The following is a 24,459-nucleotide window of genomic DNA, read 5'->3' on the forward strand; positions in this document are numbered from 1 at the left end:
TTGCTTTTACAATGCTCTGTTCCGAGTTTATCTCCATCTTATGATTATTTATAATGAACTGAAACTACTTTTTCGGAAAAAGATGGAGCACATTCTTGGCTGTAAAATTGCATAAGTAGTTTAACACTTTAACAAAGGTGTCTTATTCTGACTCACAGAACATATGCTAATGTATTCACAGCTGCTGCACTTCAGATAAAGCCCACTATTCACGTGCAGAGGGAGTAATGTGTCCCAGTACTTTAATCAAAGTGTTTGTGCAAGAAATGCAGCAGTTAAGAAGAAGAAACAAAGCCAACCCCGTAAGTCAGGCGTCCCTAGCTTTGAATCGTAGTGAGGCTGTCCATAGCAATAGCATGATACAGTTATGATAAGATAAGCTGTATTTCCATCCAGCAGAACATCATTCCATGCCTGCATTTGGGAACATTTTAATTGTTCTATGCTATGGCCAAGTCTTAGAATGGCTTAGACTGCTGTTTATCCTCTCAAACCTTGGCCTAAATTTGAGGCGTATGCCGAGAACAAATATCCCATTGTTTCAGAGCTAAAGCCTCCACTCACACTCCTATTCAGTGTCAAAATCTAAGATTATAGAGAGCTTTGGAGGTGATATTGTCTGCCTTTGTTTAGACAATGGTGCAGTAAACCAATAACCATGCATGTTTTGTTTGCTGACAGTTTGTAAATTATTTTGTAATTGCAGTTTTAGCAGTGTTGTGACAGGGAGATACATGTATTGGGGAGTTTTGTCAGCGAGCGATGGCTATGTAGCGTACCCAGGCTTAACTTTGCTCAGATACAGTCTATTTAGTAAACGCACAGCATGCTGCTCCAGGAGTGTGCTCAGGAATGTGTCTGCTTTGTGAGGCTCCCCTGAACTGTCTAGCAGAGGTCAGTGCTCCAGGTAGAGAGGGGGTCTAGTAGCCCGCTGTGTCCCTGGAACACCCTGCTACAACCACAGCCCTCTGTCATCCTGGTGTTAACCACAGGAAAATGTGAGAGATGCTTGTTCGCTCACTGGGGGAGCAGGAATTCACGGTTTATTATGCTAATGCAACTGAGAGGTCCAGTGTCAAAACATCATATTGCGGCCACATTTCACCTGTTTGTTTAACCAGAGTTGTCCAAATGGGTAGGAGTTATCCAGGTGATAACTAATACTATTTTCTTCCAAATGTGTATAATTTCCCCCAGTTTTTTTTTTGGTTTTTCTCCTCACTTAGTTTATATAACAACATCTGAGATGATAGACCTCCAATCTCTCACAAGCATGGCTGTAGGCATTTTTGCCAAGGAAATAAGACTTTCCGCTGTGCTGAGATAGAGGCTCTTTTGAGTACTCACAAGTATTCTTGTACATCAATACACAATCAGTTCACTTTGTTGAATATACTGGACACAAATAGCAACTGTATTTTTTACATTTCCTGTTGTTTTGACCTTGTGTTAACTACTTAAACTATGTATCTGCACCATCATTAGTTGAGTAAAACCTTTTTTGTAAAAAATGTCAACCATGAAGTTTTCAACAGAACCATATCTGTACCTGGTGTGTACTGAATCCACAAACAGTACAAGTGATCTCAGAGGGCGTTTTGCTTAAATCTAATCAAATGTTATTTCTCACATGCGCCGAATACAACTGGTGTAGACTTTATCGTTAAATACTTGCTTATGAGCCTTTCCCAATAATGCCGAGTTTAAAAATAGTAATACAAGAGGAATAAAATAAAATACACATCTAAAATACCCTCTGTGAATGTCAGTGAGAGACTAAATGTCTGCCAGTGGTCCTCTGACCTTTGTGACTCCTCTGCTGTGTTGGTTGAGGCAAGTGGTGATCGTGTAACGCAGTGGTATCAATAATGGAGTAAAGGCACCCCCCTGCAGCTGCTTGCTATGTGGGTCAGAGGAGGCTCTCGGCGGATGGGAGAGATTGATGAAGAGCACCGGGGAGAGCTCCTGAATGCCCGCCTCAGCGCCGTGCGGCCCAAGCCTCTCCCCCTGCGCTCACTCACAGCCCCCACACTGAGCAGCACAGGCTGACGCTCTTTAAACGACCTTCAAAATAGCCTTGTTTTTCAGGGACCCGAACCCCTTCAGGGCCTTCCTGGAAAGATGCTCGTTCGGTTTGCTTTATTCTCTTTTGTTTCCCTCCCGTCGTCAAATGACATGTGGCACATTAGTGGATGTCTGGAGTGTAGTGGATGGGAGGGGGCTGTGTGGTAGACTGGATGTAAGGTAGACTGGCTGTCTTTGGGACTGCCAGAAGTCAGCCAGTCTCCAGGGAGTCTTAAGGCGACTTTACATTTACTTCCACTGTACGAACCATACATGTAACCCCTGAACTGCACCAGAATGAATGTAAGCTGAATTCTGTCAATATTGTATCATGCATCAATATCTATGAGCCACAATGTTCCATTATGCATATGTCTGACCATCTGTGGTGTGTCTGGGTTTGACCATGGAGAGAAGTGTGTGATGGGATCTGAAAGAGAGAAGAGCTGGATGTGTGTGGACACAGTGGGAAATCTCCTCAGCTGAATGACACAGCAACAGTCTGACACACAGACCATCCATCAGTCCTCTAGTTTATGTTCACACAGCAGGCCTTGTTAGTCTGCTGTCCAAGCCATGTGTGTTACAAGCCCTAATCAGCACTTGTAAGAGACATGTCTCCTATACTGGAAATAATATTTGCCCCTAGTGAGGGATGCTCCATTCTGTGGTATGGTTTTCTGTTAAGGTTTTAGTTGTTCGGAGAAATTCAAGACAAGGTGCTGTCATACAAGTCCACATAACAAAGTTAGAAACATTTTGTTCCATTTCCCTAAACAATCTGAAGAAGTTTGAGTGCCAACAACCATGTAGGTGTTGATTTGTATGGAAGCTATCACAGAGGCTAATTGACACGTTGACAGACCGTTGTATCATCTCGAGACACAGTGGCAAGAAAAAGTATGTGAACCCTTTGGAATTACCTGGATAAATTGGTCATGACATTTGATCTGAGCTTCATCTAAGTAACAATAGACAAACACAGTCCACTTAAACTAATAACACACAAACAATTACACATTTTCATGTCTTTATTGAACATTAACAGTGCAGGTGGAAAAAGTATATGAACCCTTAGATTTAATAACTGGTTGACCCTTCTTTGGCAGCAATAACCAAATGTTTTCTGTTGTTGCGGATCAGACCTGCACAACGGTCAGGAGGAATTTTGGACCCTTCCTCTTTACAAACTGTTTCAGTTCAGCAATATTCTTGATTGTCTGGTGTGAACCACTCTCGAGGTCATGCCACAGCATCTCAATCAGGTTGACGTCAGGTTTTTGACTGGGCCACTCCAGAAGGCGTATTTTCTTCTGTTTTGGGTCGTTGTCCTGTTGCATCATCCAACTTCGGTTGAGCTTAATATGGCAGACAGATAAAGACATTTTGCAGGGGAATGTAAGGCTAAACTTGGGGAATTCATTTTTCCATTGATGATAGCAAGCTGTCCAGGCCCTGAGGCAGCAAAGCAGGCCCAAACCATGATGCTCCCTCCACCACACTTTACAGTTGGGATGAGGTTTTGACGTTGTCGTGCTGTGCCCTTTTTCTCCACACATAGTGTTGTGTGTTCCTTCCAAACAACTCAACTTTCTTTTAATCTGTCCACAGAATATTTTGCCAGTAGCGCTGTGGAACATCCAGGTGTGCTTTAGCGAACTTCAGACATGGATCAATGTTTTTTTTAACAGCAGTGGCTTCTTCAGTGGTGTCCTACCATTAACACAATTCTTATTTAGTGTATCGTAGACTCGTCAACAAAGATGTTAGCATGTTCCAGAGATTTCTGTAAGTCTTTAGCTGACAGTCTAGGATTCTTCTTAACCTCATTGAGCATTCAGCGTTGTGCTCTTGCAGTCATCTTTGCAGGACGGCCACTCCTAGGGACAGTAGCAACAGTGCAGAACGTTCTCCATTTATAGACATTTTGTCTTACCGTGGACTGATGAACATCAAGGCTTTTAGAGATACTTTTGCAACCCTTTCCAGCTTTATGTATGTCAACAATTCTTAACCTTTTGTGACTAGGGGGCAGTATTTTCATTTTTGGAAAAAAAACGTTCCCGTAGTAAACAGGATATTTTGCCAGGACAAGATGCTAGAATATGCATATAATTGACAGCTTAGGATAGAAAACACTCTAAAGTTTCCAAAACTGTAAAAATATTTATGTGAGTATAACAGAACTGATGTTGCAGGCGAAAGCCTGAGAAAAATCCAATCCGGAAGTGCCTCATGTTTTGAAAGCGCTGCGTTCCAATGCGTCCCTATTGAGCAGTGAATGGGCTATCAACCAGATTACTCTTTCTCCGTATTCCCGAAGATGTCTACAGCATTGTGACGTAATTTTACGCATTTATGTTGAAGAATACACGTAGGCGGCTACATTGCGCAAGTGGTCACCTGATGCTCCCAGAGAGATTCTCGAGTAAAATAAAGAGGTAGCCTTTACTCCAATCGGTCCTACTGAAAAATGAATTGTCCCGATGGATATATTATCGAATAGATATTTGAAAAACACCTTGAGGATTGATTATAAACAACGTTTGCCATGTTTATGTCGATATTATGGAGCTAATTTGGAATATTTTTCGCCGTTTTCGTGACTGCAATTTCCGAACAAACGGAGCTATTTCGCCTACAAAAATAATATTTTGGTAAAAAAGGAACATTTGCTATCTAACTGGGAGTCTCGTGAGTGAAAACATCCAAAGCTCATCAAAGGTAAATTATTTAATTTGATTGCTTTTCTGATTTCCATGACCAAGTTACCTGCTGCTAGCTGGACAAAATGGCTATCGATAAACTTACACAAATGCTTGTCTAGCTTTGGCTGTAAAGCATATTTTGAAAATCTGAGATGACAGGGTGATTAACAAAAGGCTAAGCTGTGTCTCAATATATTTCACTTGTGATTTTCATGAATAGGAATATTTTCTAGGAATATTTATGTCCGTTGCGTTATGCTAATTAGTGTCAGTCGATGATTACGCTCCCTCATGCGGGATGGGGAGTCACTCTTTTTTTCGAGGCATGGTTCACATCAGGCAATGCTTCTTGTAAATAGCCAAATTAAATTTTGTGAGTGTTTTTATAGGGCAGGTCACCTCTAACCAACATCTCCAATCTCGTCTCATTGATTGGACTTCAAGTTAGCTGACTCCTGACTCCAATTAGCTTTTGGAGAAGTGATTAGCCTAGGGGTTCACATACTTTTTCCAACTTACATTGTGAATGTTTAAATTATGTATTCAATGTAGACATGAAGAATACAACAACTTGTGTTATTAGTTTAAGCACACTGTGTTTGTCTATTGTTGTGACTTAGATGAAGATCATCTCAAATTTTATGATGAATTTATGCAGAAATCCAGTTAATTCCAAAGGGTTCACATACCTTTTCTTGCCACTGTATATACATATATACAGTGAGGGAAAAAAGTATTTGATCCCCTGCTGATTTTGTATGTTTGCCCACTGACAAAGAAATTATCAGTCTATAATTTTAATGGTAGGTTTATTTGAACAGTGAGAGACAGAATAACAACAGACAAATCCAGAAAAACGCATGTCAAAATTTTTATAAATTGATAGGAAGCCGATTCTAAATATAATTTTGGATTGGAGATGCTTAATATGAGTCTGGAAGGAGAGTTTACATTCTAGCCAGACACCTAGGTATTTGTAGTTGTTCACATATTTAGAACCGTCCAGAGTAGTGATGCTAGACGGGCGGGTGGGTGCGGGCAGCGATTGGTTGAAGAGCATGCATTTACTTTTACTTGCATTTAAGAGCAGTTTGGGTCCACGGAAGGAGTGTGGTATGGCATTGAAACTCATCTGGAGGTTTGTTAACACAGTGTCCAAAGACACACTAAACTCTATCTGAGAAGTAGTTGGTGAACCAGGCAGTCATTTGAGAATCCAAGTCTGTTGAGTCTACGGATAAGAATACGGTGATTGACAGAGTTGAAAGCCTTGGCCAGGTCGATGAAGATGGCTGCACAGTACTGTCTTTTTTTGATGGCGGTTTTGATATCGTTTAGTACCTTGAGCGTGGCTGAGATGCACCCGTGACCAGCTCGGAAACCGGATCGCACAGCAGAGAAGGTACGGTGGGATTCGAAATGGTCTGTGATCTGTTTGTTAACTTGGCTTTCGAAGACTTTAGAAAGGCAGGGCAGGATGGATATAGGTCTGTAACAGTTTCAGTCTAGAGTGTCACCCCCTTTGTTAAGGGGGATGACCGCGGCAGCTTTCCAATCTTTAGGAATCTCGGACGATACGAAAGAGAGGTTGAACAGAATAGTTATAGGGTTTGCAACAATGGCTGCGAATCATTTTAGAAAGAGGGGGTCCAGATTGTCTAGCCAAGCTGATTTGTACGGGTTTTGCAGCTCTTTCAGAACATCCGCTATCTGGATTTGGGTGAAGGAGAATCTGGGGAGGCTTGGGCAAGTAGCTGCAGGGGGTGCGGAGCTGTTAGCCGGGGTTGAGGTAGCCAGGAGGAAAGCATGGCCAGTCTTGGTGAAATGCTTATTGAAATTCTCGATTATCGTGGATTTATGGGTGGGGACACTGTTTCCTAGCCTCAATGCAATGGGCAGCAGGGATGAGGTGCTCTTATTCTCCATGGACTTTAAAGTGTCACAGAACTTTTTGGAGTTAGAGCTACAGGATGCAAATTTCTATTTGAAAAAGCTAGCCTTAGCTTTCCTATCTGACTGTTTGTATTGGTTCCTGACTTTCCTGAAAAGTTGCATATCGCGGGGACTATTCGATGCTAGTGCAATACGCCACAGGATGTTTTTGTGCTGGTCGAGGTCAGTTAGGTCTGAAGTGAACCAAGGGCTATATCTGTTCTTAGTTCAAATTTTTTTTAAAGGGGCATGCTTATTTAAGATGGTGAGGAAATTACTTTTATAGAAAACCAGGCATCCTCTACTGACGGGATGAGGTCAATATCCTTCGAGGATACCCGGACCAGGTCGATTAGAAAGGCCTGCTTGCAGATGTGTTTAAGGGAGCGTTTGACAGTGATGAGGGGTGGTCGTTTGACCACGGACCCATAACGGATACAGGCAATGAGGCAGTGATCGCTGAGATCCTGATTGAACACAGCAGAGGTATATTTGGAGGGCAAGTTGGTCAGGATAATATCTATGAGGTTGCCCATGTTTACGGATTTAGGGTTGTGCCTGGTGGGTTCCTTGATGATTTGTGTCAGATTGAGGGTATCTAGCTTAGATTGTAGGACGGTGTTAAGCATGTCCCAGTTTAGGTCACCTAACAGAACAAACTCTGAAGATATATGGGGGGCAATCAATTCACATTTGGTGTCCAGGGCAGAGCTGGGAGCTGAGGGGGGTCTATAACAGGCGGAAACAGTGAAAGACTTGTTTCTGGACAGATTCATTTTTAAAATTAGAAGCTCGAACTGTTTGGGCACAGACCTGGAAAGTATGACAGAACTTTGCAGGCTATCTCTGCATTAGATTGCAACTCCTCCCCCTTTGGCAGTTCTATCTTGACGGAAAATGTTGCAGTTGGGGATGGAAATGTCAGAATTTTTGGTGGCCTTCCTAAGCCAGGATTCAGACTTGGCAAGGACATCAGGGTTGGCGGAGTGTGCTAAAGCAGTGAGTAAAACAAACTTAGGGAGGAGGCTTCTGATGTTAACGTGCATGAAACCAAGGCTTTTACAGTTATAGAAGTCAACAAATGAGAGTGCCTGGGAACACACAGGGCCTGGGTTATCTCTACATCACCCGAGGAACAGAGGAGTAAGATGAGGGTACGGCTAAAGGCTATCAAAACTGGTTGTTGCGTTGGGGACAGAGAATAAAAGAAGCAGATTTCTGGGCGTGGTAGAATAGATTCCGGGCATAATGTACAGACAGGGGTATGGTAGGGTGTGGGTACAATGGAGTAAACCTAGGCATTGAGTGACGATAAGAGAGGTTGCATCTCTGGATGCACTATTAACGCTAGGTGAGGTCACCTCATGTGTGGGAGGTGGGACAAAAGAGGTATCTGAGCATGTTGAGTGGGACTAGGGACTCCACAGTAAAATAAAACAATGATAACTACTATAATCAACAGTATACAAGGCATATTGACATTAGAGAGAGACATAAAGTGAGGCATAAAACAATCACAGGTGTTGATTCGGAAAGCTAGCTAAGACAACAACGGGTAAGACGGCTACAGCTAATCAGCTAAGACAACAACAACAGGTAAAATGGTGATGAATAGGCAGAGAGTGTCAGTTAACTACACACAGAGCTTGAGTTCGAAGGCTGGGGCCGATAAACTAAATAAACAAAATGGAGTAGCGTGATTAATGACCAGTCCAGCAGGCATCAGCTATGTAGCCAGGTGATCATAGGGTCCAGTGAACAACAATAGATGAAACAGGGAAGTCTTTACTACGCTAGCAAGCGGGAGACACAGGGTTCATAAAGTTAGCAGGCCGGGGCTAGCAGAAGCCGAAGTCCGACAAAGGCCAGTTGAGGGCACATTGGACGGGATTACATTGGCAGACCAGACGTGATGGATCTGCGGGGCTCAGTGTCGACAAAGGGTCCAGGCCAGTTGGCAAAAAAGGTATTGTAGCGGGAGTAATTTTGTTTGCTAGCCGGGAGATGCGCCTGACTCGAGGCTAACTGGTGCTAGCTTCGGGACAAGGGCGTTAGCCACTATAGCCACTCGGTTGCAGCTAGCTAGTTGCGATGTTCCCATGCAAAGGTCCAGAGCTTACGGCAGGAATCCGGCGATGTAGTGGCTTCTAGTCGTGTTAGTGAATTGTCCAGGAGGCATCAGCTGTGTAGCTGAGTGATCATAGGGTCCACTGAACAGGCCGGAAGATGGGCCTGGCTCAAAGGCTAGCTTCAGGGCTGGGCCACTTGGTAGCAGCGAGCTAGCTGTGATGATCTGGATTAATGGTCCAGTAATGGAGTAATCTGGAGTAATGGGGGAGAAAAGCCTTCCGATATGCTCAGGGTTGATATCGCGCTGTGCAAACTGGCGGGTATTATCCAGGATAAAAGCAGCTGGTGTCTGAGCTAGAGGTAAAGGCCGCTAGAAGTGGCTAACAATGACTAAATAGCTATTAGCTAATTAGCTGGTTAGCATCTGATAGCTAGTTTCTGATGGAGGTTCTAGCTATAAGGTCTAAAAAATAGCAGATCCGCACCACATTGGGTGAGGCGAGTTGCCGGAAGGTATATTGAATTTTAAAATGAAAAAAGAAGTTGAAATATAAACACAAAAAAATGAAAAAAATACTAAATTTACACGGGACAATGACAAACACGTCTGCACTGCTACGCCATCTTGGAAAGAGATGAGTAGGTGTGTCCAAACTTTTGACTTGTACTGTATATGGTACGGTGCTTTCTCTCTACTTTGCGCCGTTCCCCCGATTCTGAATAGTCTCTCAGTCCCTGCCGTCAAAAAACAACCCCACAGCTGCCACCACCATGCTTCACCGTAGGGATGGTGCCAAGTTTCCTCCAGATGTGATGCTTGGCATTCAAGGCCAAAGTGTTCAATCTTGGTTTCATCAGACCAGAGAATCTTGTTTCTCATGGTCTGAGAGCCCTTTAGGTGCCTTTTGGCAAACTCCAAGTGGGCTGACATGTGCCTTTGCCTGAGGAGTGGCTTCTGTCTGGCCACTCTACCATAAAGGCCTGATTGGTGGAGTCCTGCAGAGATGGTTGTCCTTCTTGAAGGTTCTCCCACCTCCACAGAGGAACTCTGGAGCTCTGTCAGGCTGACAATCAGGTTCTTGGTCGCCTCCCTCACCAAGGCCCTTCTCCCCTGATTGTTCAGTTTGGCCGGGCGGCCAGCTCTAGGAAGAGTCTTGGTGGTTCCAAACTTCTTCCCTTTCAGAATGATGGAGGCCACTGTGTTCTTGGGGACCTTCAATGCTTCAGAAATTTTTTGGTAACCTTTCCCAGATCTGTCGCCGAATACAACAGGTGTAGATATACGTTACATTGTAATGCTTACTGACGAGCCCCTAACTGACAGTGCAGTTTAAAAACATGGAAACAGGATGCACTGGAGCTCAATTTCTAGTCTCATAGCAAAGGGTATGTAAATAAGGTATTTTAGTTTTTATTTTCATTACATTTGCACAAATTTCTAAAAACCTGTTTTCGCTTTGTCATTATGGGTTATTGTGTGTGCATTGATGAGGATTTTTATTTTATTTCATACATTTCAGAATAAGGCTGTAATGTAACAAAAGGTGGGAAAAGAGAAGGGGAACGCTTTGTGAATGTACTGTAAATATTTATATATATATCACATTTTATTTTATTAGTCACATGTACATTCACAAAGCGTTCCCCTTCTCTTTTCCCACCTTTTGTTACATTACAGCCTTATTCTGAAATGCTTTGACTAGGCCATTCCAAGACATTTAAATGTTTCCCTTATACTACTCAAGTGTTGCTTTAGCAGTATGCTTAGGGTCATTGTCCGGCTGGAATGTAAACCTCCGTCCCAGTCTCAAATCTATGGAAGACTGAAACAGGCTTCCCTCAAGAATTTCCCTGTATTTAGCGCCATCCATCATTCCTTCAATTCTGACCAGTTTCTCAATCCCTACCGATGAAAAACATCCCCACAGCATGATGCTGCCACCATCATGCTTCACTGTGGGGATGGTGTTCTCAGGGTGATGAGAGGTGTTGGGTTTACGCCAAACATAGCATTTTCCTTGATGGCCCAAAAGCTCAATTCTAGTCTCATCTGACCAGAGTACCATCTTCCATATGTTTGCGGAGTCTCCCACATGCCTTTTGGCGAACACCAAACGTGTTTGTTAATTTTGTTCTTTAAGCAATGGCTTTTTTTCTGGACACTCTTCCATAAAGCCCAGCTATGTGGAGTGTACGTCTTAAAGTGGTCCAATGGACAGATTCTCCAATCAAATCCAATTTCAAATCATATCAAATGTATTTATATAGCACTTCGTACATCAGCTGATATCTCAAAGTGCTGTACAGAAACCGAGCCTAAAACACCAAACAGCAAGCAATGCAGGTGTAGAAGCACGGTGGCTAGGAAAATCTCCCTAGAAAGGCCAAAACCTAGGAAGAAACCTAGAGAGGAACCAGGCTATGAGGGGTGGCCAGTCCTTTTCTGGCTGTGCCGGGTGGAGATTATAACAGAACATGGTCAAGATGTTCAAATGTTCATAAATGACCAGCATGGTCAAATAATAATAATCACAGTAGTTGTCGAGGGTGGAGCAAGTCAGCACCTCAGGAGTAAATGTCAGTTGGCTTTCCATAGCCGATAATTGAGAGTATCTCTACCACTCCTGCTGTCTCTAGAGAGTTGAAAACAGCAGGTCTGGGACAGGTAGCACGTCCGGTGAACAGGTCAGGGTTCCATAGCCGCAGGCAGAACAGTTGAAATTGGAGCAGCAGCACGGCCAGGTGGACTGGGGACAGCAAGGAGTCATCATGCCAGGTAGTCCTGAGGCATGGTCCTAGGGCTCAGGTCCTCCGAGAGAGAGAAAGAAAGAGAGAAAGAGAGAATTAGAGAGAGCATACTTAAATTCACACAGGACACCGGATAAGACAGGAGAAGTACTCCAGATATAACAAACTGACCCTAGCCCCCCGACACATAAACTACTTCAGCATAAATACTGGAGGCTGAGACAGGAGGGTCAGGAGACACTGTGGTCCCATCCGATGATACCCCCGGACAGGGCCAAACAGGAAGGATATAACCCCACCGACTTTGCCAAAGCACAGCCCCCGCACCACTAGAGGGATATCTTCAACCACCAACTTACCATCCTGAGACAAGGCCGAGTATAGCCATCCAATTTCTGCTGTGGAGCTTTGCTGCTCCTTCAGGATTATCTTTGGTCTCTTTGTTGCCTCTCTGATTAATGCCCTCCTTGCCTGGTCCGTGAGTTTTGGTGGGCGGCCCTCTCTTGGCAGGTTTGTTCAAAGATTCAGATATTTTTTTATAACTTAACCCTGATCTGTACTTCTCCACATCTTTTTCCCTGACCTGTTTGGAGAGCTCCTTGGTCTTCATGGTGTCGCTTGCTTGGTGGTGCCCCTTGCTTAGTGGTGTTGCAGACTCTGGAACCTTTCAGAACAGGTGTGTATGTATACTGAGATCATGTGATGGATCATGTGACACTTAGATTGCACACAGGTGGACGTTATTTAACCTCTTCGAGGTAGGGGGCAGTATTCGGAAGTTTGGATGACTGAGGTGCCCAAAGTAAACAGCCTGTTACTCAGGCCCAGAAGCTAGGATATTGGATAGAAAAGGGTCCCACCTACCCCAAAGAAACTAATTATGTGACTTCTGAATGGTACTTGGTTGCACCAGATCTTATTTAGGGACTTCATAGCAAAGGGGGTGAATACGCATCACCTTCCATTTTAAAAAAATGAAATTTTAACAAGTAATTATTTTATTTAACTTCACCAATTTGGACTATTTTGTGTATGTTCATTACATTAAATCCAAATAAAAATCTATTTAAATTACAGGTTGTAATGCAACAAAAAAATGGCAAGGGGGATGAATACTTTTGCAAGCACTGTACCACACCTCCTCATGCCTTGCTTAAATATACAATGGGTGGTTCTAATCCTGAATGCTGATTGGTTAAAACCACATTCCGGCCAGTGTCTATTCCACAAGTTACCACCAGCTAAACCTATGACCTTAAAATGCCTATTTACTCTGTGGTATCCTGGTGTTGCTGTCTTTGTGAGTAGCATGGAATATTTATACCTCCCAATTGGCCTGACTCCAATGTTTTCTTGATGAAAGTTTTATCATTTATACAGGTGTTCATCTTCATATTCAGCTGAGAATGGTGATCAATTTACGTAAATGCTGTTTAATATAGAATATTGTTCAATTGGACAGGGCTAATCTATCTGTGAGGTGAGAGGGATCTCCTTTCACCTCCTGCTGTGCTGAATGCATATATCAATTATAGGACGCTGGAGCACAATGGGATTTGACATCTCACATCTGAATATTCACCTAAGTGGTTTTGTATTTCTCACTAGGTTTCTAGCTCAAGTCTGTTGTGTTTTCTGGCTTACTGTCTGTGCAGCCTGTACTGTACGGCAGTGTTTCTTAATTCTATTCCTGGGGACCCAAAGGGGTAATTTCCAGCAACGTACTGTTAAGCCAAAGTTTCTTTGCAATTTACGGTAACATACTGTACTTTAAAAAATAATAACTTACAGGTAATTGGCTTCCAGTAATTGACCGGAAAAACAACAAGATGTTTTTAATAGTGTGTGAGTGAAGGAGCAGAGGAACAGACAGGTGCTTGATTAGTGGCTACTGGCCAGCCTCACATTTTGACGAGATTAACAGTGGGAAAAGGAATGAATGTATAATAATTTGGTGGGTGCTTATATTTGCCATGTACAAGTGTGTATTCTACACGCGTGAAATGGAAATGTTTTTTGCATATTCCAACTCCTCCTCAGAGAGTGGGGTCACAGCAAGGATCAGCCATTATTAAAAGCAATCCTGGACCAATTACAGTTAAATTCAATGCTCAATGGCACATCAACCATTTTTTCTCCCAACCTTTCAGTTGCTGGCCAAATGCTTTAACCGCTAGGCTACAGTATCTACAGACTACCCACAGAGAAGGTGTAAAGATTTTAAGCGCACTGACCCTGTTAAAATCAGAACAGGCACTCTACATCTAGCTCCCATCTCTTCCTCCTCAGGTGTTTTAATGGGACAGATGGGTTTTTATGTCAAGATTAATATTATTGCCAGAGTTCTACTGAAGGAGAATTACCACCAAAACTCCCAAAGCCAGTCCTTTTTCCCCCAGGTTTTCAAAGTTTGCTGACTGACACCTTGCCAGAAATTTGTAGCTAATTCTCTAGCTATCGAGATGGAAAATCGAGGAAGGGGATCGTAACTCACAGGCAGAAAAGTGAGAAAGGAGTGTGAGTGCAAACAACAAAGGGAATCAAGTTGGTGGAAAACATAATAACTCATCATGTTAGCTATGTGGAGTGAGAGAAATGGTGTGAAAACAGGCGAGAGGACAAGCAGAGGCAGGAGAGATGACTGATGACTGGATGTGATGTTAGCTTGTTACTCCAGAAGGGCAAACCCAGTTGACTGATTGGTTAGTGTTTCACAGGGGCCCCCAGCCCATTTGCCTATGCTTCTCTTCTGGAGTGCTTCGGTGAGAGACTTTTCCAAAGTGAGAGAAAGATAATGACAGAGTGCTGAAGTTGATGAGTCAGCCAGCAAGATAACGAGCACCCCTTCCCAAAAGAGGAAGATTCAGACTAAAGGGAAGGGATGAGAGTAATCCCCCTAACATTGGTATTTTTAGGATTTTGACAAATTTGGTATAATCTGAATACTGCCATTTTAACACTCCTTTAACTTATAGTTTAAAAGGTCCAGGGGCCTAAAATGGGTATCCTTCATTTCTCTCTTTTTCCCCAAAAACTTGTTTAGGGGGTAGATCAGCTTCAATACTGCAGATAGATTGTAGCTTCCATCAATGTAATTGCCTGCGTCATTTCCAATCCCCCATATTTTTTTGGTATATACACACATTGATATGAATATACTGTTCATACATATACATACATATAAATACACACATAAACAGTTGAAGTCGGAAGTTTACATACACTTAGGTTGGAGTCATTAAAACTTGTTTTTCAACCACTACACAAATTTCTTGTTAACAAACTATAGTTTTGGCAAGTCGGTTAGGACATCTACTTTGTACATGACATAAGTAATTTTTCCAACAATTGTTTACAGACAGATTATTTCACTTATAATTCACTGTATCACAATTCCAGTGGGTCAGAAGTTTACATACACTAAGTTGACTGTGCCTATAAACAGCTTGTAAAATTCCAGATAATGATGTCATGGCTTTAAAAGCTTCTGATATGCTAATTGACATAATTTGAGTCGATGGGAGGTGTACCTGTGGATATATTTCAAGGCCTACCTTCAAACTCAGGTCCTCTTTGCGTGACATCATGGGAAAATCAAAAGAAATCAGCCAAGACCTCAGAAGAAAAAATTGTAGACCTCCACAAGTCTGGTTCATCCTTGGGAGCAATTTCCAAACGCCTGAAGGTACCATGTTTGTCTGTACAAACAATAGTACGCAAGTATAAACACGATGGGACCACGCAGCTGTCATACTGCTTAGGAAAGAGACGTGTTCTATCTCCTAGAGATGAACATACTTTGGTGTCGAAAAGTGTGAATCAATCCCAGAACAACAGCAAAGGACCTTGTGAAGATGCTGGAGGAATCAGGTACAAAACTACACAGTAAAATGAGTCGTATCGACATAATCTGAAAGGCCGCTCAGCAAGGAAGAAGCCACTGCTCCAACTGCACATGGGGAAAAATATTTTACTTTTTGGAGAAATGTCCTCTGGTCTGATGAAACAAAAATAGAACTGTTTGGCCATAATGACCATCGTTATGTTTGAAGGAAAAAGGGGGAGGCTTGCAAGCCAAAGAACACCATCTCAGCCATGAAGCACGGGGGTGGCAGCATCATGTTGTGGGGGTGCTTTGCTGCAGGAGGACTTCACAAAATAGATGGCATCATGAAGAAGGGGAATTATGTGGATATATTGAAGCAACATCTCAAGACATCAGTCAGGAAGTTAAATCTTGGTCGCAAATGGGTCTTCCAAATGGACATTGACCTCAAGCATACTTTCAAAGTTGTGGAAAAATGGCTTATGACAACAAAGTCAAGGTATTGGAGTAGCCATCACAAAGCCCTGACCTAACCCCTGTAGAAAATGTGTGGGCAGAACTGAAAAAGTGTGTGCGAGCAAGGAGGCCTACACACCTGACTCAGTTACACCAGCTCTGTCAGGAGGAATGGCCCAAATTCACCCAACTTATTGTGGGAAGCTTGTGGAAGGCTACCCAAAACGTTTGACCCAACAATTTAAAAGCAGTGCTACCAAATACTAATTGAGTTTATGTAAACTTCTGACCCACTGGGAATGTGATGAAAGCAATAAAAGCTGAAATAAATAATTCTCTCTACTATCATTCTGACATTTCACATTCTTAAAATAAAGTGGCGATCCTAACTGACCTAAGACAGGTAATTTTTATTAGAATTAAATGTCAGGAATTGTGAAAAACTGAGTTTAAATGTATTTGGCTAAGGTGTATGTAAACTTCCGACTTTAACTGTATATACAGTCGTGGCCAAAGTTTTGAGAATGACACAAATATTAAAGTCTGCTGCCTCAGTTTGTATGATGGCAATTTGCATATACTCCAGAATGTTATGAAGAGTGATCAGATGAATTGCAATTAATTGCAAAGTCCCTCTTTGCCATGCAAATGAACTGAATCCCCCAAAAACATTTCCACTACATTTCAGCCCCGCCACAAATCATGTCATGTCTACTGATATCATGTCAGAAGTCATTTTCTCTGATGAATCCCCTTTCCGATTGTTTGGGGCATCCGGAAAAAAGCTTGTCCAGAGAAGACAAGTCATGCCAACAGTAAAACCTCCTGAGACCATTCACGTGTGGTGTTGCTTCTCAGCCAAGGGAGTGGGCTCACTCACAATTTTGCCTAAGAACACAGCCATGAATAAAGAATGGTACCAACACATCCTCCGAGAATATCTTCTCCCAACCATCCAGGAACATTTTGGTGACGAACAATGCCTTTTCCAGCATGATGGAGCACCTTGCCATTAGGAAAAAGGGATAACTAAGTGATTCAGGGAACAAAACATCGATATTTTGGGTCCATGGCCAGGATACTCCCCAGACCTTAATCCCATTGAGAACTTGTGGTCAATCCTCAAGAGGTGGGTGGACAAACAAAAACCGACAAATTCTGACAAACTCCAAGTGTTGATTATGCAAGAATGGGCTGCCATCAGTCAAGATGTGGCCCAGAAGTTAATTGACAGCATACCAGGGCGGATTGTAGAGGTCTTGAAAAAGACCGGTCAACACTGCAAATATTGACTCTTTGCATCAACTTCATGTAATTGTCAATAAAAGCCTTTAACACTTACAAAATGCTTGTAATTATACTTCAGTATTCCATAGTAACATCTGACAAAAATATCTAAAGACACTGAAGCAGCAAACTTTGTTGAAATTAACATTTGTGCCATTCTCAAAACTTTTGGCCACGACTGTATATATATATATACATACATACAGTACATTCATATCTTTTTCAAATGTATATTTTTCAAATATTTTTTCCTTTGTTTTTTTTCCACTAACCCTACTTCCCCTTCCCTAATTGGAGTAAACTAATGAACAACAACACTTAGGCTTCTACGTCCAGTTTATACATACTATATACATTTTACGGACACAATCTATTTTACAACAGTTATATTTCGCGTGTTTTTAGTCCTGTCCTTTAGTCCTGTTGAGATGTGTCTGTTAATTGAACTCTGTGAAGCATTTATTTGAGCTGCAATTTCTGAGGCTGGTAACTCTAATGAACTCCTCTGTAGGTAACTCTGGGTCTTCCGTCCACATGAGAGCCAGTTTCATCATAATGCTTGATGGATTTTGCAACTGTACTTGAAGAAACTTCAAAGTTCGTGAAATTTTCAGAATTGTCTGACCTTCATGTCTTAAAGTAATGATGGACTGTCGTTTCACTTTGCTTATTTGAGCTTTTCTTGCCAAAATATGAACTTGGTCTTTTACCAAATAAGGCTCTCTTCTTCTACCGCTCCTACTGTACCTTGTCACAACACAACTGATTAGCTGAAACGCATTAACTTTTAACACGGCACACCTGTTAATTGAAATGCATTCCAGGTGACTACCTCAAGAAGCTGGTGGATAGAATACAAAGATTGTGCAAAGCTGTCATCAAGGCAAAGTGTGGCTTCTTTGAAGAATCTCAAATATTAAATATATTTTGATTTGTTTAACACTTTTTTGGTTACTACACTATGTTATTTCATTGTTTTGATGTCATCTCTATTATTCTACAATGTAGAGAATAGCAAAAATAAAGAAAAACACTTGAATGAGTAGGTGTGTCCAAACTTTTGACAGGTACTGAATTTCTGATGTCCATCCAGTTTGCCATATATTTTTAAATCTGCTGTTTCACAATACTTTTGAACCTACAGTATATACTTTTTACGGACACAGTACATTTTACATGAGTTAGCCTTGAGTTATTAGCCCCACCCTTCATCTCCATTCAACCCCTCCCATCTGTCTCTCAACACCATCTATATTGGATTTCTATTTGCCATATATTTTTCAACTGTGCTGTGGCTTCACGAAAGTTCTGAATCTTTATATTCTTATCATTTCTACAGATTGTAAATTAAAGAAACATTTTTGCTAAATGTTTTATTATTATCAGACCCAGATGCAGACAACGTCGAATTAACAATGGTTTAATAATCCAACAGGGGCAGGCAATGGACAGGTCAAGGCAGGCAGGGGTCAGTGTACCAGAGGTGGGGCAACGGTACCGGATGGCAGTCAGGCTCAGGGTCAGGGTAGGCAGAGGTCAATGATCCAGAGTCGGGGCAAAGGTACAGGTCGGCAGACAGGCTCGGGGGCAGGCAGATATGTCAGGCAGGTGGGCTCAGAGTCAGGACAGGTAAGGGTCAAAACCAGGAGGGTGAAAAGAAGAGAGACTGGGAAAAGCAGGAGCTGAGGCAAAAACGCTGGTTGACTTGACAAACAAGACGAACTGGCAACAGACGAACAGAGAACACAGGTATAAATACACAGGGGATAATAGGGAAGATGGGCAACACCTGGAGGGGGGTGTAGACAATAGAGTCGGTACATTCGCAACAAATTCAGATCAGGGCTGAGGTATTCTCTGTGTACATCCCCCTTCATCCGTGAGTAGTGGTTCTGGGTTCTTGGGAAAGATAGAATGTGCTCCTTGATGCCCTCTTTCACTGTAGCATGTATCCGATGTGGCCTGTAAGGAGACAACAAGGTGTTGTTAAACTTGTATTCTCTCAATGGTCTAGGGACCTGCCTTAGAGTGCAACTGTGTCGCTATAACCGGGGTACAAATCCCGGTCACGCCATTGCCGTTTGTGGCCGGGGGTCCTGTAGGGCGGCGAGAATTAGGCCAGTGCTGTCCGGTGGGAGGGGGAAGGTAATCGGCACTCAGTTCTCAATGCTCAGGTGGTAGTTGGACAGCTTAGTTACCATCATTTTGTTTAAAAGTAATAAACATTTTTATATTTTTGTTTCAGAATTCGCTATTCATCCATTCGATACTCTATGTTAATGTTTAGAAGATTGTTTAGAGCACTGCTATAGTGAAATAATCCAGGCTGGAATCCATAGTGCATTACCTATTGCTATGCTTCCCTCTTCCATCTTCTAAAGGAGACCTAGCCTCAGTAGCCTGATCTGGAGACCCTGCAACCTCACCTGCCTCAGCTAACTTTTCCTGAATAACCTGACCAAAACAATTACATTTCAATTAGCAGGTTATTAAAAACTAGTACAGCGAATACAATATGTTTGTAATTGATATTCATATAGACATTAATTCATATTTTCACTTGCCTGAAGACGGCTGTTGGTTAGCTGGAACACAGACATGAAAGTAACCTTGCACACATTCAATCTCTGGCCTGCTTGCTGTACATGGTATTTGAAGGTTTGTTTCCGTCGTTTGTTCTCCTTTGTATCCTCAGGTTTACGTCTCCGTTTCACCTCATGCTGCAATAAAAATTGACAATGATGAATTCAGAATTTAATATACTGTAGCACATTCAGGATATTGCTTGATCAGGACCTCCATCTTTCACACACTCCCAATCTATACACAGAATGAGTTTGTATTGCACCATTGTGCAACGCAGCACTTTTAGAGTTAACGTTAATGTACGTATCATTACTGTCAAAGTTAAACTATGCAAGTGTTCAATATAGCTATTATAATAATAGGTTGTCTTATTTCTAACAAAGGCAAGTGAAACAGATCAGGGTGTGACAATTATATTATTGATCAATTGACTATGACTTTTCAAATCACCCAGTAGTGCTATCTTCAGAGTTAGCTTCAGGTAAATGTTGCAATTCTTCAGTCATTCCTGGACCTGTGACCAAAAACAAGCTACATATGGACAGTACCAAAATAAGTTATCTCATGACTCTGTCTCTTCGCAGCAAAATCTGCAAGCTGGGAAGGTTGTATCCCCCATATATATATATATATATATATATAACATTCTATTGATTGCAATAGTTTTGTATAATAATTTTAATAAAAAAACGATAAGTTTTGAATCCGGCGTCATTTTGCGTATCAGTTCATAAACCATGTGCAATGGAATCGGTATATCGAAAATCTTCCCAACTATTTTGATATCTATATGCCACAGCTGTCAATTTTTGGGTCCTTAAAGGAAACTGGTCTACCTTTTTATTTATCACAATTTTCTTTAACCAATTTTGGTCTTTAATGCAGGGCCGACAGACACGTTCCTTACTTTGATCCTTATTTTCTTTGTTAAACTCTTCATTTCATTGCCACTCCTTAGTTAATATGATGCAGGGAGTCACATGCAGGCTCACACACAACCTGGTCTCAGAGAATGTTGTATTATTCTGTACGTAAATCCGAGATACTCTTTAGTATGATATGTTACGTTTTGTATGGTGTGACTTAATTTGTGGCTGTCCAGCACCCAATTCGTATGATACGTTACAAATAAAAAATCACATGATATGTTACCAATTTTCAAAACGTACAGTTTAAGAATGAGCAAAACGTATGATATATTACGAATTCTAACTAGGTGGCGAACATTAGCTAGCTGGCTAAAAAGTAGTAAGCAAATGAAAAGTTGCTAATAAGCTAAAATGCTAAAGTTGTCCATAATGAGATTTGAACTCACAGCCTTTGGGTTGCTAGACGTTCGTATTATACCCCAACCAACCACCCTACCTTCGTTTTTGCCTTAAGTAACCATCTGTCTTATGTAACCATACCAAACGTAACATATCATACCACTTAGCATACTAATATGTGAGAATGCTTTTCATTGACTACAGTTCAGCGTTCAACACTATAGTGCCCTCAAAGCTCATCAATAAGCTAAGGACCCTGGGACTAAACACTTCCCTCTGCACTGGATCCTGGACTTCCTGACGGGCCGCCCCCAGGTGGTAAGGGTAGGTAGCAACACATCCGCCACACTGATCCTCAACACAGGGGCCCCTCAGGGGTGTGTGCTCGGTCCCCTCCTGTACTCCCTGTTCACTCACTGCACGGCCAGGCACGACTCCAACACCCTCATTAGGTTTGCTGATGACCCAACAGTGGTAGGCCTGATCACCGACAATGATGAGACAGTCTATAGGGAGGAGGTTAGAGACCTGGCCGTGTGGTGCTAGGACAGCAACCTCTCCCTCAACGTGATCAAGACTAAGGAGATGATTGTGGACTACAGGAAAAGGAGGACTTAGCGCGCACCGATTCTCATTGACTGGGCTGTAGTGGAGCAGGTTGAGAGCTTCAAGTTCTTTGGTGTCCACATCACCAACAAACTAACATGGTCCAAGCACACCAAGACAGTCGTGAAGAGGAAACAACAAAACCTATTCGCCCTCAGGAGACAGAAAAAAATTGGCATGGGTCCACAGATCCTCAAATGGTTCTATAGCTGCACCATCGAGAGCTGGTTGCATCACTGCCTGGTATGGCAATTGCTCGGCCTCAAACCGCAAGGCACTACAGAGGGTATTGCGTATTGCACCGTACATCACTGGGGCCAAGCTTCCTGCCAACCAGGACCACTATGCCAGGCGGTGTCGGAGGATGGCCCTAAAAATGGTCAAAAACTCCATTCAGCCTCCCGGGTGGCGCAGTGGTTAAGGGCGCTGTACTGCAGCGCCAGCTGTGCCATCAGAGTCCCTGGGTTCGCGCCCAGGCTCTGTCGTAACTGGCCGCGACAGGGAGCTCCATGGGGCGACGCACAATTGGCCTAGCGTCGTCCGGGTTAGGGAGGGATTGGTCGGTAGGGATCTCCTTGTCTCATCGCGCACCAGCAACTCCTGTGGCGGGCCAGGCGCAGTGCGCGCTAGCCAAGGTTGCCATGGGCACGGTGTAGCCTCCGACACATTGGTGCGGCTGGCTTCCGGGTTGGATGCGCGCTGTGTTAAGAAGCAGTATGGCTGGTTGGGTTGTGTATCGGAGGACGCATGACATTAGCCTTCGTCTCTCCCGAGCCCGTACGGGAGTTGTAGCAATGAGACAAGATAGTAGCTACTACAACAATTGGATACCACGAAATTGGGGAGAAAAAGGGGTAAAAAAAAAAGAAGAAAAAGAAAAACTCCATCCACCCTAGTTCTGTTCTCTCTGCTACCGCATGGTAAGCAGTACCGGAGCATCAAGTCTAGGTCCAAGAGGCATCTGAACAGCCATAGGACTCCTGATCATCTAATCAAACTAATCAGACTATTTGCATTGCTCACCCCCTCTTTTACGCCGCTGCTACTCTCTGTTATTATCTATGCATAGTAACTTTAATAACTCTGCCTGCATGTACATATTGCCTCGATTGCCTCGACTGGCCAGTGCCCCAGCACATTGTTTCTGTACCGGTACCCCGCTGTATATAATCTCGCTATTGTTGTTTTACTGCTGCTCTTTAATTACTTGCTCCTTTTATTACATTCTTATTCATATTTTTTTAACTGCATTGTTGGTAAGTAAGCATTTCACCCTAAGGTGACTAATACAATTTGATTGGATTGGATTCGAGTTTCCCGGATTTAAATTTACTATGTTACCTCCAGTCTATGAGATCAGGCTGTCACGCCAAAGGGCTCTGACCTAAAATGATCTTCTCATACAATATGCTCTGCGTTATTGTTTAAATACAGAGCACCTGATATTTCAGTATATGATAAATGCACATTCATCGGTACACACTAACCCACTCGCATGCACTTGCAGGTCATGTTGAGAATCTGACTTCATAAAGTTTAGACTACTGACTGTTCATGATCAGAAAACACAAAAATATCTTTCTTTACTATGTATGTATGTCTTTATTCCTTGTCTCTCCGCTGTATGCTCTCCTGGGATTGTTTTCCACCTGCTTTATGGGGGTGTAGTATTACAAAGTGTATTGAAATGTATTCCAGGACCCCGTACATTTACATCAAAAGGTTTTTCCTTTTGAAAGTTCTCCCCCACCTTTACTTTTATTCCTGTAAAATAATTATGCATAAAGGTCCCGGAAAAGTATTTACTCTGCAATGGTAAAAAATTAAAATCTGAAAGTCGTAATGGTTTGGGGATTTTATAGTGGTCTCACAGATCTCTCAATTTTTTAAAATTTTTAAAATGTAACCTTTATTTAACTAGGCAAGTCAAATTTGATCTGATCTCACAAATCTCTCCTGATTAGTGTATGGCTTTTTTCCAGAGTGTGCTGCAGTGTGCCTGTTCAGGCTCAGCCGAGCACATAAACACTCCTTCCTTGTTGGAATCGCCATGGCTTTTCTTCATTTAGTTAAGTGGGATTTGCTGATCCCAAAATTATTGTCAAACCTCTATCAGGAGGGCTATAGAGATATTTATCACAAAGGAGGTGACCCTCTTTTACATTACACATTAATCACAGAAATGCACAGAGGAAAATATAGAATTTCCAAATACTAACGCATTTATATTATTTATTTTTCTCAGAGGGGAGGAGGTTGTTGGCTGGACTGTTGGCAGATAACAGAGCGTTTTTAAAGGAGGAGACACATTAATGGGTTGCTTCCACATTGCACTCTGTCTCCACACTATCTTCCTTTGAACCTGCTTCAAACAATAGCCAGTGCGAACTGCCGACTACAGTGTGCGTTTTGATCCATGCCAGCCATGTGGATGGCATATGCTAACATTATGATGTAAAGGAGCCGAGTGGAGCGTTTGTATGAGGGGACCAGTAGCTCCTGGTCATTTCCCCACACTAGGGCTTTGATCTGAGGGTGGTAGTAGTGGGGGGGTGGGGCAGTCTGAGGCAAAGTGGGGAATGGAAACAATTCAGACGCAAGCAGTGTTCTCGACAGTAGCCACATGAAAAGAGCCTTTGTGGGATTGTGCTAGTTCGCAGATGGACAACTTCCCTCAGCCATTAAAGAATACCAGTAAATCCTCCTCCAGGCCAGATGTGATGAATCATGGTAGCTGTTTGGGAGAAGCAGGACCACTGGACGTTACACTAGCTACTGTAGCTGGTTACAAGTATTTTTTTAACTTTCTTTCTCCATTGAATGGACACAATTCTCTCCAGTCTGCCATCCTGCAATGGCCTGTCACACTTGTTTAAAGAGTCTCAAATCCAGGTCGGCCATTCCTGAG

This window comes from Oncorhynchus clarkii, chromosome 1 (genome assembly GCF_045791955.1).
Source record: "Oncorhynchus clarkii lewisi isolate Uvic-CL-2024 chromosome 1, UVic_Ocla_1.0, whole genome shotgun sequence".
Lineage (NCBI taxonomy): Eukaryota > Metazoa > Chordata > Actinopteri > Salmoniformes > Salmonidae > Oncorhynchus > Oncorhynchus clarkii.